This window comes from Rhinopithecus bieti, unplaced genomic scaffold, assembly GCF_001698545.2.
Source record: "Rhinopithecus bieti isolate Rb0 unplaced genomic scaffold, ASM169854v2 scaffold_5130, whole genome shotgun sequence".
In the NCBI taxonomy this organism is placed as follows: domain Eukaryota; kingdom Metazoa; phylum Chordata; class Mammalia; order Primates; family Cercopithecidae; genus Rhinopithecus; species Rhinopithecus bieti.
This window is the reverse complement of record NW_016804792.1, coordinates 1,122,499-1,144,278: the sequence shown is the minus strand read 5'-3', so window position 1 is coordinate 1,144,278 and position 21,780 is coordinate 1,122,499. Positions and strand designations below refer to the sequence as shown.

Here is a 21,780-nt window from a genome sequence, read left to right as displayed (position 1 = left end):
AAGAAAAAAAAACAGTTAAGTGGAATTTAAGTTGTCAGGCTACAGTGTAGAACTCCATTACCATATCCTTTTTTTTTCATTTTTTTAATAGTATTCTCTGAAAAGCACTAGATGTAATAAAGTCAATTTAAAATTTGTTCTACCAATCTTTTGCATCTGTAATTTTCCCATTAAACGTAAATGCCCATGAGGCAAGCTATTTGCATTACATTGCATTTGCAGTCTTTAAAACAAACTATAAATCCCCTCCTTGTTTCATGTGATTGATGCTGTGTGTATAAATACCACCATAAACCTCAAAGGGGGCTAACAGTGACAGTAAATTAAAGTTTTCAAGTCTGGCAGCATCTCAGCACTCCAGCCCTTGATCTTAAGCAGCGTTGTTAACCCCCGCCTCATTGCCCTCCTGAACCTTTTTTTTCTTCTTTCCCGCTCTGCCCCCACCCATTCTGATTTCCTTGGGAAACACCTTCCTGGCCATACAAGTCACACCAGGGCAAGGATAGGCAGTTAATTAAATTGAGGCTGCAACTGCTTGCTAGAGAGCTGAAGGCCCCGACTTGCAGCCCTCCAGTATTTGAGATCAAGAATCTTGGGGCCCTTTCCCTCTGTAAACAATGGGCAGCCACAGAGATACTGATTAACTGGTCAAACCCCATGATTAGGGGTATTCATGGCAATTGTCTTCTGCTCAGCGGCCAGCCTCCCCATCAGCAGAAGAAGGAGACATGAGTAGTTGATGGAGAAAGAAGTGGGGACAACGAGGAAAGAAAGATTTCTAGCTATATATTTTTAATTTCTAGTTATTAAATAACCCCTCTACCCTCATTATTTTACTTTCCACTTTAACGCTGCATAATGAATATCATTACTTTTTATTAAAACTTAGACCAGGACAAAGAGGATTCTTTACCTACATAGGAGGGCTTACTTGAAACATAAACAAAGCTAATGTCTCTGGAACTGCAGAAGGTTCCATAGTCTAGGTAATTAATTAATGGGTACAGCTGGTAAATTCTTTCTTATCTCTATCTTGCTGTAGCAGGATTGGATTTGGAGAAAGCTCAAAACAGTGATCATGGAGAAGTCATAAACATTGAGTCACTGATTCCATTTGCCTCCCATCTTAATATGAGGTGATTCTTCTCTGAAACACGCAATTGCCAATTCCTTGACGGACTTCATGTGATTGTTCACAAAAATTGTGATATGGCTAATTGATTCAGGATGCAGTGGGGCTTCTCACTCTTATCTCAAATGATCCCCATAATTTTTTTGTATTTTTTCCCAGAAAAAAAATGTAAAATCCCATGTTAATTTTTTCTTCTAGCTGTATGTTTCACATATGACTTCAAACTAGGAATGTAAATTAACAGAACCTCACAACTCATATATGCAAAATTCTTGGGGGAATGGCAAATCTTCAAGGATGGGTAAATTATTCCTTCAGAAGGGGAAAAAAAAGACACAAAGGAAAAGCAATTGGGAATGGGGGAAGGGAAGACAAAAGGCAGAGAGGTGAAGGCAATGAGAGAATGAAGCTAATTAATTAATTTAGGCTATTAATCTAGAAGAAATGTCCTTTGATGATCTCAGAATCAGTGGTGCATCCCAAGTGAATATTGACAGGGACATTGAAATATGTTTGGAAGGGAAGACATATACGATTTTTCATTTCTTCTACAGTCTTTTAATAATCAAGGTGAAAGAATCCAAGAAGTGTTGGCACTATGAAGATATATGCCCAAGATAGATTTCTCAAGACTTCCTTTGTTTTTTCCTTCTGAATGACAAAGCTGCCCATGCGTGGGACCTGCTCATTCTGTTGCCTAGATGTCTTCTCCGACAGCACCAGAATCCCTAAGGTAGCTAGTGTCAAGCCATGAATTCTCCTTACTGGGTTTCTGCTTTTCCAAGAGTCTTTCAAATACAAGTTGTAACAAAAGTGAAAGCACATAATGACTTGGTTAAACATACAAAATCTATTCATGTTTCTACAAAAGGCTCTTTGGACATATTTAAAGCCACATAAGGGAATTCTGGGGAAGTGGAGGGAAACAGCCATTTCTTGAATCTTCACTATGTGTGTGTCACCTTTTTAGATATTTCATATTTTATCAACCTTCACAATTCCATGAGGTAGCTATGTGTTTCTTCGTTGATAAGATGGGGAAAATAATACCTAAGAAACTTGTTCAAGGTCCCTGAAATTAGGAGCAGAGTTTTCTGTTATTAACATTTTTTGCTTCAACCTTTCCAATGGAGCATGTTCAGAAATACAAAATATGAAATCCTTAAAGCAGATCCTTAAGGAGATAAGCATACATACCACATCTTCTGGTGAACAACCCAGCCTATCTGTTTTTGAAGCTGCTCCTACTAGAGTTTGAGTCTGATATGAAACTCTGGCCATCTTGTCATTGCTTCATGTTTCTGCTGTTCGAAATAAACAGAAAGAGGAGCCCAAACTGTTTGTGTGTGTGTGTGTGTTTACATGTGCATTGGGTATAAGAGACCAAGAAACAGAATATTGTGTTAGAATCATACGCTAAGGGAAAAAGGCATGTTTTGAAATGGATAGAATTTGGTGTAGTAATTAGAAACAGGGGAAGCTGAAGGCAACATCTTACAACACACAAAGGTTATTTTCAAGATCCTATGAAGCCCTTTACAAATATAGGTATTACCTGCTCTATACCGACCTCATCTTAATTTAAAGTCCTCAAGACAGATACCCTAAGACTCTTCGTTTAAGAAATCTCATCCTTTTTATTCTTATTCCCAACTCATAAATCAAAACATCCATCCTGTGTCCCCTTTTCTTCAGGGACTATTCTAGGATAGATAACATGATAAACGTATTCATACTCTAGTACTTCAAGGAAATAACCCTTTCAGATGTGTCTATTTGATCAAGAGAATTTAACGCTTTAAATGAAAGCAAAAACTCATGATGGAAAGCACCTCATCTGCATTTAATTGCCTTCATGTTGCAACTTAATATCACTGGCAATGAAGGGATGGTAGGGGTTATGGTCTTGAAGGAAACAGGAGCACTGTCTTGTCAGGGAAGATTCATTCCCCTGAGACTTCCTGCTTCCTGTGACTTCTTTTCCTTGGGCGCCTAAATCCATATAAACTGGGACTGTGAATCTTGAATGAGTTGTTGGTAACTTTAAATGTTAACTCTTGTCTGGGCACAATGACTCATACCTGCAATTCCAGCATATTGGAGGGCTGAGGCAGGCAGACAGCTTGAGCCCAGGAGTACAAGACCAGACTGGGCAACATGGTGAAACCCCGTCTCTGCAACAAACACAAAAATTAGCTAGGCATGGTGGTGCACACTTGTAGTCCCAGCTACTCAGGAGACTGAGGTGGGAGAATCACCTCAGTTCGGGAAGTCTAGGCTGCAGTGAGCCACAGGCCACTGTACTCCGTCGTGGGTGACAGAGTAAGACTCTGTCTCAAAAACAAAAACGAAAATACATTAAATCTTAGACTCTGGAAATTTAGGTTCTAATGTACATTGAATCAACCAGTATCCTTTGATGAATGTTTAACTTTCATTAATTCAAACACATAGAAGGGTGATTATCTCTAAAGGTAATACAAAGTTGAATAAGGTATACACTCTGCCCTTAAACAGAGTATAGTCTATTACTATTTAATGTGAAATAAAATGTGATAAGTACATTGGAAATGGTACAAAACATGAAGTGAATTCTGAGGCAGGAGACATGGTTTCCACTATAGATGTCAGAGGACAATGTCCTTTTGTCTTAAGGGGCACCAAGAACTGGAAGATTTTGGTTCTTGACTTCAGAAGTTTTCTGTATCACCTAGGAAGACTGGATAGAGAGGTGAGACTGAAATGCAGTCACACTTACTGGGAAATGTAATCAACCATTGTAAATGAAGGCAGTGGCCAAATTCTAGCTCCAAGGGGAATTCTGAGGGCATGTAGCAGGTCTCCTGTATGTAATTGCCAAGAAATTGATGAGGGGAACTGTGTTTTTGAAGAGCACTTATTTCAGCAAATATCAATTATTTTGTACCACAGGCTTTCGTTGAGCCTACCATGTATCAAGGTGTGGATGCAGGACATGTGGACTAGAACAGGGACCAGAGCAGAGCAGAGCTGGTCAAAAATGCTACACAGAGGGGAGGTTTTGTCTAGAATCTCAGACAAAGGACAGACATGAATTGGAGAAGGGTGTGCTTTCTTGAAATAAGGTCACCCGGGAAAACTACTGGGGTAGAAAAGAGCAAACGAAGGAGGGAAGATGGTAGGTAGGTTGACATGGCCAAGAAAAATAGTTCCTGACAGAGAACAGAGAGATGAGGAGATTCAGGGATGGTGACTGTTCCCATTTTAAGTCATGGATTGACTGCCAACCAGAAGGTGACATGGTCCCGCTGGTGAATTCAGTGAGTTGCATGGGTTAGGTGGGGATTGTTGGAAAATGGGAGGAGAGTTGCTTGGTCTACTGGGACAGTCATACAAGCCAAAGTCTTTTGTTTACAGGTGAAAATGAAGGTCTGCTTTTGTCAGAGCTGAATTTTCAAGAAAACAAAACTATATTTTATTCTATCGATTCTGATTTTAAACGTTGGCCATGAATCCAAATATTAGATCCTTTTCTATCGATACATTAAAAAGAAGAAGTAGGAGGAGAAGGAGGAATTTGAGGAGGAAGAGGAAAGAGCACATCCCAATCTTCCTTGGTGATATAGAGAGCTCTAGTTTGATTAATTTGGTTTTAATCTGAATTTATTTTTTGGTCTGACGGTATAAAATGATTTGGAAAATCCCTGTTGCTATTGTGGGAAAATGAACAAAATTTCCCATTTTTCCACTTTGAACGATGTGTTAAATTATTCGATCTATTTCATCATGAATTTCCTTTGTGAGGAAGACATATTACGCACTGGAAACATATAGCGCTAAATACTATGCACAAAATAGATTTGCAGATTTTATTCTTCTATGGTTCTGAACTTGTGTGTGTGTGTGTGTTTTGTTTTGCAGTCATGTATATGTGTGCTTGATGCTTGCTTACTTGTATTTGTTTTGTTATCCCTATTATATCATCTGTGGTAAAACAACCTCCTCTGCTTTATTTTTTTCCTTTATGCAAAACCAGGAACGTGTTGCTCACAAAATTACAAGCTGGGAATCTTCGAGTCACAGAATGCAACCCTACTGATGACAGAGTCTATAAACAGAGAATATCACAGTTGAATTTCTTACTAAAAAAATGGGTTGCCGTGGATTCTGTTCAGAGCAGGGTGTTACAGGACTGAACTCAGCTTTATTTCAGCTGAGCATCCGTGCTCTTAAACCTTTGGGATTCTACAAGCCCAGCCTCTCTACTGACCAATGTCAAGCACATCCTCCTTTAATATTATAAAAGTTTGTATCTTTGTCTCATCATTAGTGTTTCTCAGAAATTAATTGATTGTTAGGGATTAACTGGTGAAGGCAGAGGAAGAGCAGGTGCTTCTACCTGGCTATCATGGAGGCAGTAATAATCATAATGATGACTTGCTGCATTAAGATATGTGGCACCAAGTACCCATTTCAGCCTAAACAGATTGCAAATATATCCCTTCTCTTCAATCTTCCTATTCATTTGGAAATGCTTAGATCTAAAATTCAGCGTAGGAATCCACAGATACTACCAATTAGAATAAGCCACCTTGCCCTACTAAAACTGCCACAGTGCTGTTTGTTTAAGAGATAATGATAATTTAACTTTGAAATAACCTTGTCATTGTAAAAAGAATTAAAATTATAACTCTTCCACAGTCTTGGTGTGCAGCTTTCTATAGACCGTGGTATGCCGAATTTCAAGTAATATTCCTCTGTCGCCCCATATCCCCAGGTCCTGGATAAAAATGAAATGTGCATTTCATAAGAAGATCCCAGTGAGCAGTAATAAGACAAAGTATTCAATCATAGTCAATTGGCTAAAGCTGTGGGGATGGGCATAAGCCACCATCTTCTTCTTTTATAAAACAGGTATAAAATAATTAAATAAAACGTTTTCAACCTCCCACCAGATCCAGTTGGCTAGGGAAATTGAGGAAGTTTTGTCTGTAGTCATATAAAGATAGTTTTCAATGGCTTATTTTAGAATTAGTGGAAGCAGCATCCATCACTTTAGCTATAATAAACAAAAATTCCAGCCAATGTAATATATATTCCTTTAAGCATAACCTGAGGTCGTATCATATCAAAATATATACCTGATGTCATTACTCCTTCCCCCCGCCCCAGATAAAAAAGAGTAGAAGATGCATATTTTTTCCCTGAAATTTATGAAAAATCTGACAACAGTAGGACTTTTCAGTGTTAGGATTTCTGTTTTCAAAGTTGTCAATAAAACTGAAAACAGAAATTGCCCAAAGGATGTTTTGACTTAAAAAAAATAGAAATAAGTAATTGTGCATTTCCAAGTTTGTTAGACAGACTTTTGAATTTGCTTTTTGGAAAGCATTTCATTAAGAAGACACTATATTATGCTAGATGTAAATAAGTCACAATCTCCAAAAACAATAGTCTTCAAAGTGGTCAAACATATTTTCACATTGGCATACTTTTGCCTGCAGAAGCGTAACACATCTTCCAGAATTTTGAAATCTAGGAAAAACCTGGACTCCTCACGCAGACATGTTTTTGTGAAAATCTACAGTAAAGCTTGCTTTTCCTTTTACCTATAAGGAAACCTTTACTAAGTTAGCATATTATGCTGCTCTGAAACAGTTGGGAACTTTTATTCATCCTGATTCACTGTAAAAGGAATTTCATTTTGTCTAAGTTCACTATAAGTAGGTGCCACTAACAACATTGGAAAAGAAAAACTCAATGGCACCAAGAAAGTCCAACATTTAAAAAAATCCTTAAAATAATAGTTGTTTAGAGAGACCTCAATGGATCCCAGTGCTCCGGAAACTTCTCCTGGGTTGTGAACAATCAAAGATTTATTTGAGCTCTCTGCACACTGGGAAATGAAGACCCAGAAGCTCATTATCATGTCTATTAAAAAGCAGAAACTGGGGTACATCTAAGAAAAGATGTATTACTTTTTAAACCGCACTGCAAACTGCAGACCAATAGGGACTTGAACTATATAAAATACTCTCAGTAGTCGGGGGGTGGAGAAAGGGTGGGGGTGGGGACTCACTCTCCCAAACAGCAGGAAAATACCACGCCACCAAGTTCCATTGTTGTCATGGTTTTGGAAAGGTGGCTCTATCAGTTTTTGACTTTTGGTTTGATCTGGGGACTGGCTGTGACTACTTGAATAACTTAGGGGACCATGCTCTAGAGGAGGTGAGGGAGGTTTGATGAGCAATGACCAGTTAAATTCTAGTTAACCCCAATTATAAACCTTCACCTTTGCTAATTGGATTAATTTGTCAGCAGCCAATATAATCATAAAGTATACTAGCGCCAACTTTGTGCCACTTTATTACAAGATAAAAATCATTATTGTGGCATGGCTCATTTCTTAAGAGTGGATCTATAACCAGTTTCTGCAAAGGTAGAACAAGGTTGAACTTACTGTAAAGTTGGAAGGGCCATTAATTATAGAGATTCTCTTTGCAGCTCACCAAAAATATGCCCAGTAAGCAAATTCTCTCTCAATTAAAAGCTTTCCAAACTCAGGGTTTAATGAAATCTTAATTAAAGTCAATGGAAAAGGGATGTTCAGAAAAAATTTTAAAGGTACTCAAATGTGTCCTTTATTTCCCTCTTGGCTGATCTGAGCATACTGACTCTTTCTGACTCTTCCAATTTTTTAGTGTGTTTTGTGCACAGAAAGACATAATCCAGAAAAACCTGTTGCACTGATATAGCAATCCCTAACACCCAAAGACAAGAGTGCCTGCTTTCTTAATAAAATGGTAAAACATATTACCACAATGTTCCTAAATGTTCAAACAGACTGAGAAAGAAAATTTGCCTGTACTATATGTTGGGCTTAATTTAAATAATAAAAATATAATTTTCTGTTTCTAATTCTGTTATAAAATCTGTGAATGAGACCGGTTTGAGTAAAATGGAACATCAATGTCAATCTCACTTATTTCCCTGTGGTGGAAATAAAATATTTCAAAGTGGTCCAAGTTGAAGTGAACAGAGAATCTGTTATACTTGAAAATATGTTAATATGTCTGCAAAATATTGTGCTTTAGAATTGGCTAAAGGGCAAATAGCTATCGTCAGCATTGTCTGTGCCTTGGGTGAATTAGCACCCATCTGCCTAAATAGATACAAGGCTGCCAGTGTTATGTACGCACTTCAAATTACAAAAGAAATACTGTAGCATTTTCTGTTTTTATCTGTTGCACAAAAGGAGACACTGGAAATTAGATATTCCAAGAGAATTTAGTAAGTCGACCTTTTTTTTTTTTTGTAATAGGGGTACCTGGAGATTATTTCTCTTTACTAACAAAGCAATTTAGAGGAAAGAGACCCTAAAATGATCAGACTGTATAAATTAATTGTAATATACTGTGTGTGTGTGTGAGTGTGTGTGTGTGATCTAGCTAGAACCAGGGCAACAAATGTTCTACTCTATCACCTGAACCAGACCTTGTCACCTGTTGACAACAGAAAAGAACCAAACCCGAGTGTTGGGATCAGGGCACAATAATGCATGTTGACAATAAATTATCAAAACAATAATCATGTTTAGCCAATCCCTTTGTGTAAAACTGTTATTATGATTCCAGTGCCAGCTGTCTGAAACTTTAATTTAAGTGCTTGCTTGAGGCGAGACATTTGGAATGCTAGTTTAGAATGTTTTATAGCTCAAGCAATATGTTTTACTAACCTCAAATACTGTGATGATGGTTTAAATGGTGACTATAATTTGTACATGGGGGGCTCCAGGGTGAATTTTGCTTTCCCTGGAAAGTGTTTGCTGCATTGAAAATTCAGTCATTTCTGAGCTATCTGGAGCCATCGATCCTAAAGGGCCTCTGGAGCTGCATCTATCTGCCTGCAGGTAAGCATTGCAGGTGGTTAACTTCTGGGAAGTTATTTCAAGTTGCATACAAGTAGGAACACTCCTCAGAAGCAGACGTGTTCGATGGAAGGCATGGTGCTGAAGAGGTCATGGTTTATTGGTAGTTGAGTCAGTAAGCTTTAGTCTGTTCCTTCAACTCAAACATTCTCTTAATCCTAGACATTCGACAAGAAGGCAAAACTATGTCCTGTCAAGTTATCATCAGCACATATTCATGTTTTTCTAATAATGGATTAGCATTATGTTGGCATATTGAGATAATGATATGTTCCCCTTGAAACACAGTAGGTTCCAAGATAAAATCCATCTCTAAGAATTTTTGCAATTATCTTTATCATGCAGAAGTGATGTGGCCTATGAATTTTGGAAGGATGATAGCAGCTTAAGATGAGTTGTAATTTATTGTGTTATACTGGAATATTATTCAAAGTGGTATAATTGTGGAGATATCTATAAAATTAATATTAATAATATTATTTATGTCACTTTAGTACTTACAAAACACCTTAGATCCATTATCTCATTATCATCACAGCATCTTTGTCATGATAAAATCTATTCTTGTAGTCATGGAATCAGAAGTTTAGAGAGGTTATATAAGCTCAACTAGGTCAGATAACTCCAAAGACCAAGGTCCAAACCTGGGCGTTCAGTCACCCAGCAGCACCATAGAATTTATAGCCTTTTGCATTTTGTTCTTATTCACTGTATCATCAAAAGTATCGTCAAGTAAGCTTCTATGGACTTTGTTTTTCATTTTACAGACCCTAGTGAATTTAAGTTCTAAATTCAACATCTAAGTTTCTAGAAAAAAAAAAAAATGTTTCAACTGGAGACTCCTAATATCTAATAACTGTTCTGAGGGTATAATCAGTAGTTAATAATTCTTGGGAGTAATTTGACACCTAAAATACAAACCACATTGTATCATCTTCCAATATGAAAATGATTTAATTAAGTTCTAGAAATGTCTCCTGAAATTCTGCAAGATAAAGTCTGTTGGAGGAGACAGGTGGGAAAACATACCAAAGCTATGGCAAACATCTACTAAATAAATACTTCCCTGGCAATAATCTTTGTCAAGCTGATTGACTCAGACAAGAGTAATTGTCTCATAAATTAGCCTAAGAACTGCACATGTGTGCATTGATCTATGTATGTTCAGATGCGTTTCTGGAAAAATAATATGTATAATTCAGCCCCTAGCACAGTGCCTGGCACAGAAGAGAGGCTTCATACATATTAGATTTATGAATCAATATCAGTATATTTCATTTTAATGAAACTGGCAAGCCTTACCTCTTGAAGGAATTCCAGAGGAAATGTTATATAAAGCAATAACCACTTGCTTTCTCCTCAAAGTATTGGTTTTATAATTCCGGATGCTTACATGGGAATTTATAGTGAGCTGCATTTGAAATTACTATGCTGAGAAACAAATGCTCTACTTAATTGGCATTTGCAATGCAACTTTTCAATTAATTTGTATTTTTTAGAGAGGCAAAGGTATCATTTACGCAATTATAGATGATGTTTACAACTTTAATGATTTTGTGAAAATGTTTTTGTTTTTTTTGAGAAACTAGGCAGAAGGGTCATAAACAAAACTTTGTGAGCATTGTCTGTGTAGACTGAAAGAGTTAAATCAGAAAGTAACTGATCAGTAGACACTCAAACCAGAAAACATTTTGCAGGAATATTACATCAGAAAATCGGGGTAGGGTGTGCTTAACTTTTGCATCCTTGATGTTCAGCACACATTAGTCCCATGATGATGGAAGTAGACTAAAACTAAGTCAACTCAGTTATTCACAACATCAGTGGCCAGTTTCCACACAGCCTAATAGACCAGTCATTTGGCAATTCAAAGTGAACATTAACTTGGTGTAGTATTTTGGAACTGGAATTTTGAGGAGAAATTGACATGCCATTATTTTCTTGCTTGGTCTAGTATTTTAAATTGATTTTCATGCAATAACCAATGCTGATAATATAAAAATGTTAATTTTGTTTACCATCAGATGGTAAGATTATGAATGATTGTGCTTCTTTAAATGCTTTTAATGAGTTTTTCATTAGGATAATGAGGATTTTTTTTTACATTGCAACAATATCCTTCTACATGTCGCCATATGCAGTCACCAAGTTTTCCCTTTGTGATGATACAAGTATCCAGTTCTCATCTTTCTGATAACATCCATGCTGACTCAGGTCTTCATGCTAATATTTTGAAGACTACAAAGGCCTAGTGAAAAGTCTATATTCTATTGCTCTTCCTTTCATAAAGGAAGGCTTATCTTCCTAAAATACCATTAAATTCCTTTTATCATTTATCCTCCTGCTCAACCTTTTATAGGTCACATTTTTTTTTTTCCACCGGCTTTCTAAGTAGAGTTCCCCCATTCATTTATTTGTTCATCTACCCTTTCATGCAATAATATCATCACCCCTACAATCTCAAGAGAGTAGGTATTGTATAAATTGCAAATAACAAGTGATCTCTGTTCCTCTCAAGAGCTTTGTAACATAGTTAAGGATACAAGGCACCTGAAAATAGCTGCAGTGTAGTGGTCCTGGAATCAGATTGCCTGAGAAAACCCTGGCTCCACCACTTATTCATTATATGTTTGGACAACTTGCGCAACCTGGCTGTGCCTCAGTTCACATCTGTAAAACAGGCAAATCATATTACTTACCCCAGGGGATTATTGTAAAGATTAATTGAGATAATACATGCAAAACCTTCGAACATCCTGGTTCAGTGAAGTGCTCAGCAGAGTTAAATGGCATGTGGAGGGAAGAGGAATAAATAAGTGTAAAACAAATGAACAAAAATAAACCAAAAGAAGGAAGGAAAGGAGGGAGTTGAGGTCTTCCAAGCTCACATAGTCAAGTTATTCTTTTCACCAGTGGGTGTTTCCAGTAGGCCCCATTGTCAAAGTGGTACTGGAGCTGTGGTTCGAGGTATTGATCAGAACGAGATAAATGGGAAACGCAAGTGTGCAAGACCTGGACTGGGAAAGTGCCGCTTGAGAGGAGTCCCCATCCCTCCTCATGGCAGGTCACGCCTATGTGGCTGTCCTCACAGAACCTCCTCTGGCCAAGAAGCTGATGGGGCTCTTTCACCTGACTCATAGCTTTTTCCAGGTATGACTTTGTTGAGGAGAGAACATTCAGACCTTGCCTTTGCTGACCTCTTTATGTTACTACATTGCATTGAAAGAATATGCCTGTGGGTCTCTTTTCCCCTCTGAACTGTAAGCTACTTGAGGGTCGGATCCCCTGTCTTTGCAGACCCAGAACCCAATGCACTGTCAAGAACAAAGTGGGCACTCAAGAAGCGCACATTGACCTGAAGAGTATTGCAGGTGATTTGGTTATTATAAGGAAATGTTACAATGTAAGTCCCCATAACCTGGTTCATCGTGTGGGATTTCCCATGGCTCTCTGCCTTCTCCAAGCCAAGTTCATTCTCTTCGGAGTGAGAGTGGCTCTCCGAATCCTACTGCCAACTAACTAGAGAGAATGCTGACAGAGCTCTTTTGGAACCTTAAAAGGAAAATTACTCATCATCAGAGGATGGGATTTTCTTTCTTTTTCTTTTTTTTTCCTTTCTTTTTTTGAGATGGAGTCTCACTCTGTCACCCAGGATAGAGTACAGTGGCACAACCTTGGCTCACTGCAACTTCCACCTCCTGGGTTCAGGTGATTCTCTTGCTTCAACCTCCTGAGTATCTGGGACTACAGGCATGCACCACCACTCGAGGATGGGATTTTCTATGCAATTTTCACTTTAAGGTGTCATCAAATTTGAGAGTCAAGAAATTTCGTCTACTGGAGGAACATCACAAGTTTTACCAAACTGAATTGGCTTTGAGTAGAACTCAAAAGCTCTAGACATTAGTATGGGAGGGAACTTTCTAATCTAGACAAGGAAAATAAAAAAACATAATATGAAAGAGTTCAAAGGTCATAAATCAACTCTTCTTCTCCTTGTCTGTTTGCTTGTACCAGTATACTAGGGAAACAAAGCAACTGTTTTGTTTTAAACAATCTTTACTCAGAAATGCACACACATACTATACACAAATATCTCAGAAGGATAAAAGATTATTTTTAAATAAAGAAACATTTCTATCTCTATTATATTGTAGAACCAAATGGAGTTCAAGTACATTTTTCCTACTTACCTTACTTTCACATAACGCATTAAATGAGTCACTAATGCCTTTCAGACAGAGTCAGAAATTGCATTCCTGCAACTGAGGTCAAAATCTTACTGAAGAGTTGTAATTCTCAGATTGATTTATATCATTTCTTTATTCATGTCTTTTTCATTTATTTCTTTTCTTCCTTGACCCAGAGAAGAAGCCACCTGCTAACAAAAGCCCCAATGCCATTGAAACTCTGGGTGAATAATAGTGACCCACATTAGCAAGTTGAAAACCCTAACTCTTTCTACACTGCAGAGTAAAAAATTATAGAATAAAAAATAAAGAGGTTATCAGTCATGCATTTGTCTTCTCTCGCAATGCAGATTAAATGGTTGTAAGTTCACTGGACTCCAATCTACTTGACATCTGTCAGAAGGCTTGAATCATCTTTCTTCCATTAGCAAGACTCTCCATTTCAACAATCCCCTCCATATCCATATTCATGTCAGATATAATTGTCTACTTCTTGTCAATCTTTCCTGTTAATGGGATCAACAAGTGCTGATACCAAGCATCTTTCTCTTCCTTATGTTGCAAAGAGAAAATGGTGCCTCTTTTCAGGGACAGGAGAGCAAAAGATAAAAGGGAAAGATAGCGCCTGGATTTCTTGTCATCTAATGTTCTCTTTTATTTAGTTTTCAACTCAGTAGCTTCCTATTATGCCAAACTCTAAGATATAGAATTGCTTTGCAACTAAAATACTGCAAAGGATATGGTTCCAAAGGCTCCATTTGTGAGCATGATCTGTCTCACCCCAAATGGTTATGGTAGATACTGAAAACTTTTGAATGTGCAAAATGAGGCACTGTATAAACATAATTTGCCTTTGAGAAATGATGGATACATTTTTTTGTATCTAGTTTCAGTGCAAAGAACTGTTCAATTATGATATACTTGACCCATTAGCCCAGCCTCAGCTACTACACAGATCTATAGACTTAAATATATTTGTGGTAAATCCACAAATTAGGCATCTGTTGTAGACTTCCAAATGTTGTGAGAGGGGATTAAAATGAAATTTCCTAATCCATACTTCTGACTGTTTTAAATTCCAGTTGATCTGTGACCAATCCTGAATCCTTTCAGAGGAGACAGAAGTTAGTTCTTTTGCTTAAACTAATTGTCCCAGCCCTTGGTATGTGACATGGAACTCAAGAATTTGTTTTAGATCACCTGTTCTTCCCTAGATGCATTTTTGAATCTAAGAATCTGGTTGAATAGTTACAAAATCAATAGCTTTTGATAAAGGGTGTGGTTAGAAGAGGAAAGCCGTGTGCTCAGGATGCATTTTGAGACAAAAGGCCAACTTTAACCACAAAAGTCCTGTGGGTGTTCCTCATGCAGAAAATCTCTCACTAAATCATGCTCATGTTTTTTATGAATGTTCTGTGCTTTCTTTTTTTTAACATAGAAGTTATGACAATGTGGCTGAGGGATTCTTAATCAAGCAGTTTTGGTGAGTAACTACAATTTAAGCTTTGTCTAATTCCTCATTCATTTGATTTCTAGATTTGTTCTAATGTGTTTATAGTTGGATTTGTACCTTTGATTCATAGAATTATTGCTAAGAAATGAATGAAACAGCTTGGGAAAAGCAAACATAACATGTCTAGGAAATGTTTTTTGATCTAGGAGAGGTAACCTTGATACTGACATAGTATATATTATTAGATATTATATTAATAGTATGTTATTAAATATTATATATTTATTATACATTCACATCATTATATGCATATTATATATAATATGTACATACACTATTCTGTATATAGCTATATATATACATATATACTGCATATCTCTTAATTAAATATATGTATCATATAATGTATATTTAATAAAATAAATCATCTCTTAAGCATACTCCGGATATACAGTCAGCTTTCCAACATTGTGCACAGGTTTATCTTGGCAGTGAGTTGCTCTGAGTGGTGTATTTCTATAGGCCAGAATTCTCCCACCACAATCCCCCTCAGTCAAACACATATACGCTATTTTAAAATGGTTCTGCTACTTTTGTTCAATTGAATTTGTTAAGTGCCAAATCATTGAGTCATGCCCCCTTTTTCCTACTCTGAAGTCTGTGCCAAGCTCTGTCTCTGAGGCAAAGCAGAAATAAACACCTTTCACTAACACTTTACTCTCATGGTAAAATATGAGGGCATCCTCTCTCACTATCTGCAGAGCAGACTCGGAAAACATTGCTTTCTGGATTTTCTGCTTTTCTCATTCTATTTTCTCCCAGAATCTGTTTGCAAAACATTTTATGGAATTGGCAAGTTATTTGCACTGCTTTTGCATTGCATTCTGCCTAATTCAATTGCAATTATTTGTAAACTGCCGCCATAACTCTTCCTTGGCTAATGTCTGCAAACTGTTTACTAAACAATAAACTTAATCATGCATTCATTGTTGCAAATGTCTCCAAATGGCTTCAGAGTAGAGCTGACTTGACATTTTTGCCTATTTGCAAAGTCATGAAGGATGTTTTCTGAACAGACACCAATTTCTATAACATTTAGTCATTCTAAAGTATCTCTTCTGATCTATTGCAAATTGTGAAGGCCTCTTTTTGGGGTCAGTAAATGTGCTGTGCCAATCCTGGTAGATCCAAAGCACACTGGGCTGAAGATAAGGCACTGGCAGCAGTGAATGAAGAAAAAGGATGACATTATGGCACAGGCAGTAGGTTATTAAATATTGCATGGGTATTCACTTTGCATGTCAACCAAGTACCTGTTATATTTAAGGCCCTCTGAGAAATTTCTTGAGAGGTTCATGCTGTGAGAATATGGCTCTGTCCACTAAGACTGTGGGTGGGCATGAGAGGAAGAGAAAAGATGAAAATAATGCCTAATTTTCAAACCTAGAGATCTGATGAAATCATAGTGCTATTAATAACAGTAGATAAGTCAGGATACAGAACTCATCGTGGAAGAAAGGTGAGAAATACAGCTTAAAATATTTTGATTTGAGCCGTCGACAGCATATTCTTGCAGAACAACTTCATCAGAAATGTTTATCAGATAGTGTGGAATGGAGGTGATACTGGTTTGAGAACATCAATGATATGGTTGTGACTGATACTGTGGTAATAAACAGGTTGCTTACTAAAGGGGAATGGAGAGAACAGGCAGGTTCTTGTGGGGGAGAGGAGTGGGGAGGGCACTGGCCCCTTTAATGGAGAGTAGGAAGATGAAAAATTAGGGAAAGGTACAGAAAAGAATAATAGAAAGAGGCCCGAGTTGTTCTATGGTCATTGAAATGAGGCTGGCATTTCAACAAGTTGGGGGTGGTCCACGGAGTGGAATGGACTGCTGCAGGTATGCTGAGGACAAAAACCTGGCATCTTGAGTTTCAAGATGCAGAAGTCACAGAAGATCCAACTGAAAATGCATAAGCAGATTCAAGGGTGTGAGTCATTTTCCTGGGAGCTAGGATGCAGGACGCTGATGAAACCAGTGTGAGCATCAGTTGCTGCCCACGCTCTGGGGGATATTAGCTCTGAAAAGGATAGAGGCTGAGAAGTAGTCAGCAAAATTTCTTAAACCTGCCTAATTTTCCCCTACTTCCAAATCTTGGCGCAGGTCATTCTGTCTAAACCATCAACACCTCCTCCACCAGCCTCACTCTCTGCTTATGAATTTTCTGACTAAATTAATGGAAAATTTAGAAGCAATCATTGGAGAACTTCCACACGTTCATCTCTATGTCTGTATCAACAGTCAGTGATATGGTTTGGCTTTGCTCCCACCCAAATGTCATCTTGAACTGTAGCTCCCATAATCCCCACACGTTATGGGAGGGACCTGGTGGGATGTAATTGAATCATGGGGACAGTTTTCTCCCATGTTGTTCTCATGATAGTGAATAAGTCTCATGAGATCTGATGGTTTTATAAAGGACAGTTCCCCTGCACTTCTCTCTTGCCTGCCACCACGTAAGACGTGCTTTTGTTCCTCCTTCGCCTTCCAGCCTGGACTTGTACCCACAAATTTAAATATTATATATGCGCTTGTCATGTCCAAACAGTATCTCCAACTCAACCCTTCTAAAACCAAACTCATGGCTCCTCCCTAACCACCACTCTTCTAAACTTGCTTCTTCTCCAATTTTTTTTTTTTTTTTTTTTTGAGATGGAGTCTTACTGTGTTGCCCAGGCTAGACTTAAACTTCCCAGCTCAAGCAATCCTCCCACCTCAGCCTCTCGTTTAGCTGGGACTATGGGGTCACGCCATTACACCTAGCTTAGTCTTTTTTTTTTTTTTTTTTTTTTAACCTTAGTAAACTAGCAACACCATCTTTCCAGTTGTCTAGGCAAAAACAATGTAGATAGTCCTGACTACTTTCTTTTCTTCATACTTTCAAACCAATCCATCAGCAAATACCATAAACTCTCTGTTTGAAATAATCTAGCACCCCACCACATCCACTGTCACCACTTTTGCCCAAGTCAACTTCATTTCTTGCCTGGACTATTACAGTACCTTCTACATACTCTCTCTGCTTCCACACTTGACCACCCAGAGTCTCTTCTCAACAGCAGCTAGAGTGACTTTTTGAAAACATTGTTTATGCCAGTCTTCTGCTCAGAGGCCTCCAGTAGTTTTCTAAACTTCACCAAAGGTAAAAACCAAAGTCCTTGCTTCAATGGCTTCAAGAGTCTACCTAATCTGGGCCCTGGAAATTCTTCGACTTCATCTTCTCTTTCACTATCTTTTGCTCGCTCTGTGCCAGCTATACTGTCCTACTGCCTGTTCCTCAAACAAACTAAACCTCTCAGGGTATTCGAATACTCTGCTTCTTTCTTACTGGTATATGCTTCCCCTCAAATCTGTATAACTTGCTCTTTTACTTTTAAACATTTCTTCTCAAATATCACTTATCATGAGATTTTCCTATAAAAAATAACCTCCACTCTTATTCATTACTCTCCTTTATTTTCTCCCATGTTGTCACATAACCTACCATATTTACTTGTTTATATATTTCTTGGGTCTACCCAACAAAATATAAGATCTATGGAAACTGGAACTTTATTTTTATCACTGCTTTATCTTCTACTTCCACTACTTAGTAAAGCACCCAATAAATGATTCTTGTTTAATAAATATTCGAATGAGTAAGATTCAATGGAATGAATAAAAGATGATTGGTGCCTAGCACGCTACCCAGAACATCATATTGATTCAATAAACATGTATTGAAGAAGCATGAGTGAGTTTCTAAAATTGAGGAGACAGGTACTCCCTTGTAGGCTGAAGGCAAGAAGCAGTGGGGGAAAGATAGATCTTGCTGAGTAGTGAGGTGAACAATATATAAACATGTAATTATCAAGTAAGCCATAGAAATAAGAATGCCAGGATATTTTGCATCATCAGCAACATGATGGAATGTGGCCCAAGTGACTCTCCCTGTGCAGGGTATGGCAGGGAAAGGGATTTGGTTGCTCAGGACCAGTTGATGAGAGGGATTCCCAAATCAGAGGTTATGAAGAAGCTGAATTCAGGAAATCAACCAGAGTTAGAAGATAAAACGAGTCACCAGAACCAAGGATCCAGAACCAGATTAAGGAAGCACCATGGCTGGCCCTAGCTCTTTGGGCAGGTAGCATTTAAAAGCCAAACATGGAGCAGACAGGGTGGTGGATTCCCCTCATGGAAGCCAATCCGCTATACATGGAGATTTCTGAAATAATAAATAATGTATTTTAGGCCTAAAACCCAGGCTCTGATTTTGGCATTTAGGTATGGAGAAACATAGAGCATGAATACACCACATGTCCCAGCTTGAAATCCTTTTCATTCAGTCCCAGACGAGAGTCTTTACTTGTTACAACCAATTCTGACCCAGTACAGGTGTCTGACTGCAAGAGACAAGGCGACGTCAGTGAAAACCCTGCAAAACCAGAATCCCGATTGGCCCGCTCTGCAGGGGCCTCCTCTGGGAAGGCCTCATCTGGGAAACCCACCTTCAGGTTTCCCAATCCATTCCATTGGAATCAGATATTTTCCTCTCATAAAATTGGCCACAAAATACAAAGTGCCCAAAGCACTTCATCAAACCAGCCCAAAAGCGCAACTCTTCTTGGCTTTCTAAGAATGCCAGCTATATAATGGAAAACATAAACCCCAGCCTCCCACATGCATGCCCTAGTTGGACAGGAAACAGCACTTTCTCCTGCCAGAGCATCCCTGCTCCTGCCACAGTGACCAGTGCATCCTCGCAGCCCCACAGCCACAACCACAACCACAAGTGGAAACCACTCCTTGGTTCTCACTGCTCCCCAGCTCTGGGTGCAAACTTCTGCTCTCAAACTGTTAAAGTGAATCATCAAAGGTCATTTAAAAACGTGGCACTTACTTGAGTCAATGTCTTCTTGAGCCTTCTGAAAGGTGCAGCAGGCATAAAATTTAATATTGATTGTTGGGGCACATTCCATTCCCCCTTTCAGAGTCATTTCAGAATGACAAATCATTTGTTTTGATCCATAGCAGGGCAGGTCTACTGGACGCACGGGAGTCCCGGGCCTTCTTATTGAAGCTAAGCTTTCTTTTTTCTGTCCACTTCTCTCAGTTGTTTCTCCCCGCCTTAAATTTCCTAGTTCCTGCCGTCCCCTTCTGCTGGCTCCTCTTAGCTCCTGTTCTAATTTCAACTGTCATTTCCCCTGCTCTCCCGAGTGCTCTGAGCTCCTGTTCTAATTTTTCATGTCTTCTCCCAGCGCTGCCCTCCTTTCTGCCTCCCTGACCCTCTCCTGCTCGCCTTCCCTTTTTCTCTCACTTTTACTCTTCCATGTCCCACTGGAGATTTTGCCTCAGGTTTTGCTTCAGCTTCCGTTTTCTGCATACTGTTTAATGCAGCCAGTGACACAATGTCCAATCCTCTGCCTAAAACACAGATTCACAAATATGATCCCCTCTCTTCTAAATATTTCCTCCCTCCACCACTTGCAGATTCTACTTTGTCAAAGAAAATATCCTTTTTTTAAAAAAAGATTCCTTGGTTGATAAGAGACAAATATGAGGAGTTGATCTGCAGACCTCTCAATCTGATATAATTCTGGCCCAATTTAATTTTCTAAAGAAGTTGAGATGGATTTTCAATCGTATAAGCAGGTAAAAGTGGTCAATGATCTTCCGTGAGCCCATCATTATCTAAATGGAAAACTAAGTTAAGGTTGCGTTTTGTAAGAGACATTTCTCAGGGGTCTTCCTCCTCCCTCAGTTGCATGCAGAAACAATTGCACTCTTGTTAATTACAACTGAAATGATTTGCATTATTCACAACCTGCTACACCAAGTGTATGAATGGCAAAGTATCTCGATAGAATTTTGAACACACTGATTTGGCCTGGTGTGAAAGAAATTCTCACCAAATGTGATGTTGGGATATGGAAAGCAATTCATTGTTGCCTTGGATATCCAGACTTCCTAAGACAGGTATTGGTACGGGATTCTATCTACCTGTTTGCTCTTAAGGGCAAGAGGGCTTTTTAATACAAAACTGTCCCAGCTTTCTGAATATGAAAGTTTCATATTAAAGAATGCACTCATGTCCATGTAAAAGAATATAGACATGATGCCAGAAAACACTGTGAGCTCTACGCTCTTACTCAAGGGTAAGGGCATCTCCTAGACTTACATGGGAACACCAGTTGGCAAATTGAAACAACTTAGTCAGCCACCTGGTGATTTCCAGAAGGCTCTTTTCATTTGATGTAATTGGCCAGTTGTTTTGGCAGAATGCCCCCTTACCTGAAGCATAACATTTTAAGTTTGTTGGGAGTATACAAATGTAAAGGAAGAGAAAGTTTGTATTGAAAAGGTCAGAGTTTAAAACTGTACATGTTGCATCTTAGGTTTTCAAAAAATTTTCCAAACTTTCTGGAACTAATTTCAAAGCACTTTAAGAAATTATTCATGACATGATATTCTTGGCTGTGTATTATTGTTATTATCTTTACAGATGGCAAAGAAAATTTGGGGTTATGACTTTCAACCCACATTGACTCAATAAACTTTCTGAGTGTCCACTTTGTACCCAGCACTGTGATGATGGGTGCAGGGGTCATAAAGATGAATAAGCCCAAGTTCTTTCTCTAGAGGGACTTCCAGTTAAAGGCCATGTCAAGGGTCAACCAAAAAGCCTCATCTTAAAATCTTAAACCCAAAAACCCTTCTCCACACAACATCCCTGGAGTTAAAACTCTCCAGGGCATTTGCCACAAAAAGAAAAGAGCATAAAGCACATGAATAAACGCCTATACATATGTTACATTTTTCACTCACTCCTTACAAAATTGACAGAATATATACAAACCTCTCAAATACATGATGTAAAAAAGAAAATGAAATGCAAATTTAGCCCCATGTAAGTTTCTGATTTTCTCTGCTTCCAATTAAGTTATTTTCCTTTTCTAAAATCTCCAGGTTTTTTTTTTTTTTTTTTTTTTTGTATTTTTAGTAGAGACGGGGTTTCATCGTGTTAGCCAGGATGGTCTCGATCTCCTGACCTCGTGATCC

General features: G+C 38.3%; 1 long non-coding RNA gene across 1 annotated transcript in view; it reads left to right on the top strand.

The window, feature by feature from the left end:
• Nucleotides 1-14,668: 14,668 nt before the first annotated feature.
• Nucleotides 14,669-21,780, top strand: part of LOC108528569 (uncharacterized) — a 52,682-nt gene continuing 45,570 nt past the window's right edge. Inside the window, exon 1 of the long non-coding RNA XR_001885199.1 lies at nt 14,669-14,711. This is a non-coding gene — a long non-coding RNA (uncharacterized LOC108528569). The remainder of the gene's footprint in view (nt 14,712-21,780) is intronic.